Below are 5,848 nucleotides of genomic sequence, written 5' to 3'. Positions count from 1 at the left end.
CTCATGAGGGGCTGCCCCCAGAGCCCATGCAGGACCCACAGTCATGCAGGACCCTCCCCTCGAGGACCTGTGGGACCTGAGGCTGCTGGGCTGTCCCCTGGAGGATCTGTGGGACCCAAGGCTGCTGGGCTGGCCCCCCATCATTCCCTGGGTCATGAAGAAGCTGAGATTTGTGGCTGTGCCCAAGAATCACCAGGACATCTGGAACTCACGAGGGGCTGCCCCCCTCTCCATCAGGGGGTGCTGCCTTGAGCGGAGCCGTCAGAGCAGATTCCTACTTCTGTCCCCTTGAGGGAAACTGTGGAGCCCAGCACTGCTTGCATGGGCACGCCAACGCCCCAGCCACCCCTCTGCTCCCCTCACCTTCCTCCTCAGCCTGAAGATGATCCCAGCCAGTCTGCAGCTTTGAAGACCTGTTCAGTCCGGATGCCAGGCACATACCCCGGGGGCCTCGGGCCTCACCTATACCCCATCTGTCCACGTCAGGTGCCTGCCCCCCTCCCCCAGCTGACCACCTGCACCTCCCACAGGTGTCCCCATCTCAGGAGAGTGAAACACCAAGTCCAGAGCCTTGGAGTCCTCTGGGACTTCTTGGGTGCTACCAACTCTCCCAGCAGGGAAGTGGCTACTGGAGGACATTCAATGTCCAAAACATTTAAAGGCATACGTGAGTCTCTGCTGCCTAAGGCAATGGATAACAGTTGGGGCAAATAGAAACCAGGCAGAATCACCGGAAGAAAAGCTGAGGAATGAGGAGCTTTAGGGAAGAAGGGTCTGGAAGCTCTGACTGCCCCTACCTGACCTTCAGATGCTCCTCAGTTACTCCTGTGCCTCTGGTATCTTCCCTGACATGGCTGTTTTCAGACAGCTCATCCAGCAGCACCCTCAGTTTCTGGGAGGTGTATTTGCTGGAATCCGCAGTGTGTCCTGCTGCCCCACCGGGATCGCTTTTTGAAGGTGCATCATCCGGGCCATCTGAGGAGCCAAGATCGTGGGTCTGTGACCTGGAGGGATTCTGAGCAGAACTGGTGGGATGGGAGGGCTGCAAGGCCCAGAGGCAGGTTTCCAGAAAGCTGTCTGGGGACCCCGGCATCCTACCATTTTTGAATCAAAGCCCTGAGATCTTTAAAATGCCAGCAATGTTACAGCATGGGCCAGAAAAGCAAATGTCTCTGTGCACCCAACCCCACCTAAACTATTGGCCATTTCTTGTCACTTGAGCTGAGGTCAAAGGATTGGGAGTCAGGGCTTGAGGAGGGTCCTGGGCCAGACTTTGTATTTGGGGGAAAAAGGCCATCCAGACAAGCTTGTGCTGAGCCTGAGGAGGGGGTCTGTGTGGAGACCCCAGCTGCAGGCACTGCTGTCCACGGATGCCCCCTCAGCCTGCCCCAGTGCACCTGCTGCTGGGGGAGAGCCTGCCCCCTCTTCTCTGCCTGAGGGCTCTCTCCTGCACCAGGTGCCTCCTCCCGTGCCGGTCACTGCCATCCTGCACCCCGGGAGGGTGGCTACCCCAAGTTCCTCCAGCTGCTGGGGGAGCACCTGCCCCCTCCTCTCTGCCTGAGGGCTCTCCCCTGCACCAGGTGCCTCCTCTCCTGCCAGCCACTGCCATCCTGCAGCCTGGGAGGGTGGCTACCCCGAGTTCCTCCAGCTGCTGGGGGAGCACCTGCCCCCTCCTCTCTGCCTGAGGGTTCTCTCCTGCATCAGGTGCACCTCCTCTCCTGCCAGTCACTGTCAGCCTACAGCCTCGGAGGGTGGCTACCCTGACACCCTCCCACCCTGGGGACAGAGCTGCTATGGGTGAGATGCGGTCTCCCAGCAGGCCTGAGCACCAAGTCCCCACAGTGCTCACTCTCCTCCTGCAGGCTCACTGTGCCACATCCTCCCTCAGTCTCCCTGGGTCCTAGTCTTCCTCTGCTCGCGGACCATCCTTGACCCAGGCTCCACACGCTGGGACTGGGAGCAGGTCGTCTGGACCTTCTGGACTCTCGCTTCCGTGCCCATGACATGGACACAGTCCGGCCTCACAGACTGCTCGGAGGAGACCCAGCACAGGAAGATGCAGGCCACTGCAAGGGAGATGCCAAGTGACCCCAGAGGGAGCACACAGTCCTTGCAAAAAGCACCGGACTCACAGGACCCATCGTGGGATGTGAGCGTCAGGCCAGGGGGCACAGGGAGTCCTGGTGGGGGTGGCCCTGGTGGGGAGGCCACGGAAGGGTCCCAGAAGAGGCAGGAGACAAGGAAGATGACAGGACAGAGCTTCCCAAGGAGGTTGATGGAAGGATCAGAGAATCGCAGAGACCCTTGGGAAAACCAGAGGCCCTGGAGATGTTGGCTGAAACGTGTCATTTTGTCAGAAAAGTTGGGTCACAACACCCCAGTTGACACTGGATGATTTACTCTTTGTTGGTTCTAGGAATCAGTAGGTACCTTCCATTAGAACTCACATCGCATGAAGTCTAGGATATACTTACTTTTCATCACTTTTCAGGACTAGATTTTTCTAGAGGAAGTGCTAAGCATGGGCCTGTGTTTTCAGGAGCAGATTCCTGGTGCTCATCACCAGTGCTAGCCCTGAGGACTGCCCCCGTCACCTCCCACAGTGGACGTGACCATGTGGTTTGGGGGGTGCTCACTGATGAAGCTCCAGTGCTCAGTACACAGCAGGGACCCCAGATCCTCTGCTGAATGAGGGAGGAAGGAGGGAGGGAGGGAGGGGGAGGGAGGGGAGGGTTGGAGGTGGGGAATGAATGAGGGAGAGAATGAATGAGGGAGGGAGTAAAACCACAGAAGCCGGGTCCATAAGTCAGGAGTCCTTATTTGGGGTGAGGTCCGAGGGCATCACAGCCCACCCGGGCCCTGGATGGTGGCTCAGGGCACGTCCATCTGTCCTCCCCGTGCTGACCTTCCTTCTCCTTGGACCCGCTGTCATCCTGGATCCTCTCCCCCTCCTCCTCAATGTTCCCAGGGGCAGGGTGGCAGGAGGGGTGGGTCTCAGGAGGGGCTTCCCGGATCCTGTGCCCCGGATGACACGGGGACAGTAGCTGCAGGGCATTCTATCATAAGGACTGGGACCGTGGATCCCATCCATCTCCTTGGGCATTAGTGTTGTTCCATTCCCTGCTCTCTCCAGCACCGCTGTGATGAACACTCCTGACAATAGGTGTGTGAAAAACTGAGCCAGAGTTTCTGGGGCTGAGTCCGAGGCTGAGGATGGGTGCACCTGTGGCCTGGGATGGGTGCTGCTCACTGTTCTCCCAGACAGGGGTGTCTGTCACCCTTCTCTCCAGGGGACCTCTACTTCCTCATGTTCTCCCCAGGGCTGCTGGTCCCCAGACCAGACACCTGCCAGTCTGAGGGTGACCAGCGCTGCCTCCATAGGGTTTCCTTTGCCGGAGTCCTTCCCCAGGAGCTCCCGCATCTCTGACACATATTCCCTGCGTGCCTATCCTTCCGCCTTGGACTTGCATGTGTTTGGTCTCCGTCCCTGTGGAACCCAGTGACTTGGAGCGTGGTTTGGACCAGAGTCAGGTGAACCCTTTCTTTGGCCTTGGGTTGTGAGCAATGCTTTTGCCCTTTGTGGTGTGTCTTCCAGCTTTCTGCATTTCCCTGGTTTCTGTGTGGGTCACAGGAGGAACCAGCCCTGTCCTGTCTGGGGTCAGGCTGTGGTGTCCCAGCAGGACCAGGGGTCTCGGCCCTGAGATTGTGCCCATAATTCCTAAAGTGGCCTCTAGGATTCCATCTGATGTGTCATCCGTTGGGGATTTCAATATCAAATAAGAGAAATTTTATGACAAATAAACACAGAAGAAAACGAGTCCCCTTTGAAAATAGGGGGGCAGACATAAAGGCCCCTATTGTGTGATTCCACTTACAGAAACATCAGGAATAGGTAAAGGAACAGAGAGAGAAAGCAGCTTAGCGGTTGCCGGGGTCTGGGCTGGGGGAGAAACGGGCAGAGAGGGCTTCTGGTTCGGGGACTCCTTTGGGGAATGAGATATTCTGCGGCAATGTTCTGGGGTGTGGTGGCACAGCGTTGGGCATGTACTTAATGCTCAAGACGTGTTCAATTGAAAACAAGTAATTTTATTTAAAACAAATAATAAACAGTATATAGGACATGGAAGGATAAAATAACAGTTAATATGTACCAGAGAGAAAGAACACAGGGGGAGGGGATGAAACAATCGGGCGGGGTCTCGGGTTCTGGCGATGGAACTAAGGGTGATTGTACAAGGAGCTCTCCCTGCAGGGCTGTGGGCTCTGGATGTGGCTGTGGGAGCCCTGCAGGAGCAGAAGTAGGGGCAGGGCTCAGGATAGGCGCAGGGAAAGGGGCAGGGACAGAGGTAAGAGCAGGGGCAGGGGCAGGTGCAAGGGGAGGGACAGGGTCAGCAGTAGTGGCAGGTGCAGGATCCAGGGCAGGATCAGGGACAGGATCTGGCTCAGGGGGAGGAACGGGACCACTGGCAGGGGCAGGGGAAGGGGCAGTGGCTCTGGCAGGAGTACAGACAGGGGCAGGAGCAAGGGTAGGATCTGGGTCAGGGACAGTGGCTCTGGCAGGGGCAGGAGCAGGAACAGGGGCAGGGGCAGGAACAAGAGCACAGGCAGGGGCAGGGGCTGGGGCAGGGGCAGAGGCAGGAACAAGAGCACAGGCCGGGGCTGGGGCAGGGTCAGAGGCAGGGGTAAGGGAAGGGGCAGGAGCCAGGTCAGGATCTAGGTCCGAGGCAGGGGCAGGGGCTGGTGTGGGGGAAGGGGGAGTGGCAGGAACTGTAGCAGGGGCAGGGGCAGGGGCTGCCCCAGGAGCAGGTGCCAGTTCTTCCTGGACAGCGCCAGGCTCTCCGTGGGCAGCTGCCGGGTCACCTGCTGGCTCCTGGTCTCCTCCTGAAGTCACTGCAGGCACCAGCCCTCCCTCCAGATCGGGCTCTAGCTCCTCAGGTGGTGGAGCAGCTGTGAGAGGAGAAAAGCTCACCCCTGTGCTTACTCTCCATGGGCCTTTGCAGAGACAGAGCCCAGCCCAGGGCCTCCCAGAGAAGCCACAGCCGGGAAGGAACCTTCACGGGGACGTCTCCCCAACTGCAGTCCACCCGCTCTGTGCTCTGTGCCCAGTCGTTGCTCCTGGCCCCACCCCAGCCTCTGGGGGCTCCTCCCTGTGGGGCCGCACCGACCCGTCCCCACACACCACAAACACCCAGCCCCACCCTTCTCACCCTCGGCCTCGGCCTCCATGGGCTCCGGCTCCTGGACCACTGTCCAGTGGACGACCACCTGGGACGGTGGTCCGCGTGGTGTCGGAGGTCTTGCGTGGCAATCCCCAGCACCTGTTTCTTGGGATGCCTTTGGGGTCACCCCCTCAGTCAGGGAGGAGGGCACGTCCGCCAGCTGCCTCTCCGTGTCCTCCGTGGCCTTCTGCAAAGACAGGGACCGGTAGCCGGCCCCAAGGCATCACAGCCCTGCCCGGCCATCCGCACTGTCCTCCTGCCCAGTCCCCACCCCCATGACCCCTCTTTACACACACACTCACACACACACGCACACACACATGTGCACACTCACACACACACACACAGGGAGGGCACCTGGGGCTACACAGGTCATCAGAGCGAGTGGGGCTGGGTGGCCGGCTCTGGGCCTCCTGCTGTCACCTTTCTGTCCTTCCGACCAAATGGCCAGAGGCGGTGGGGAGCCCTGACATGAAATCCCCAGCGGGGGACACCGTCCTCAAGGCGCGCCTTCTTCCACCTGCAGCCTCGGGACCTCGGCAGGCAACACGCGAACATCTTGCTTTGAGGATCTCCAATGAAATGAGCTGGGCACGGGGTTGTCTGTGGAATGTGGGTGCCTGGTTACC

The 5,848-nt window shown here is 59.4% G+C and overlaps 1 long non-coding RNA gene across 1 annotated transcript; it reads right to left on the bottom strand.

Moving 5' to 3' along the window:
- Nucleotides 1-4,361: 4,361 nt before the first annotated feature.
- LOC141372140 (uncharacterized) lies at nt 4,362-5,776 on the bottom strand. Its single transcript, XR_012377454.1, has 3 exons — nt 5,643-5,776; nt 5,208-5,406; nt 4,362-4,947 (listed from the first exon to the last, which is right to left on the bottom strand). It is a non-coding gene; the product is annotated as an uncharacterized lncRNA (long non-coding RNA).
- Between the last annotated feature and the right edge of the window lie 72 nt (nt 5,777-5,848).

Source organism: Callorhinus ursinus, unplaced genomic scaffold (assembly GCF_003265705.2).
Source record: "Callorhinus ursinus isolate GAN/ISIS: 27379988/994484 unplaced genomic scaffold, GSC_fseal_2.0 scaffold1528, whole genome shotgun sequence".
NCBI classification, from domain to species: domain Eukaryota; kingdom Metazoa; phylum Chordata; class Mammalia; order Carnivora; family Otariidae; genus Callorhinus; species Callorhinus ursinus.
This window is presented reverse-complemented; position numbering and strand designations above follow the sequence as displayed.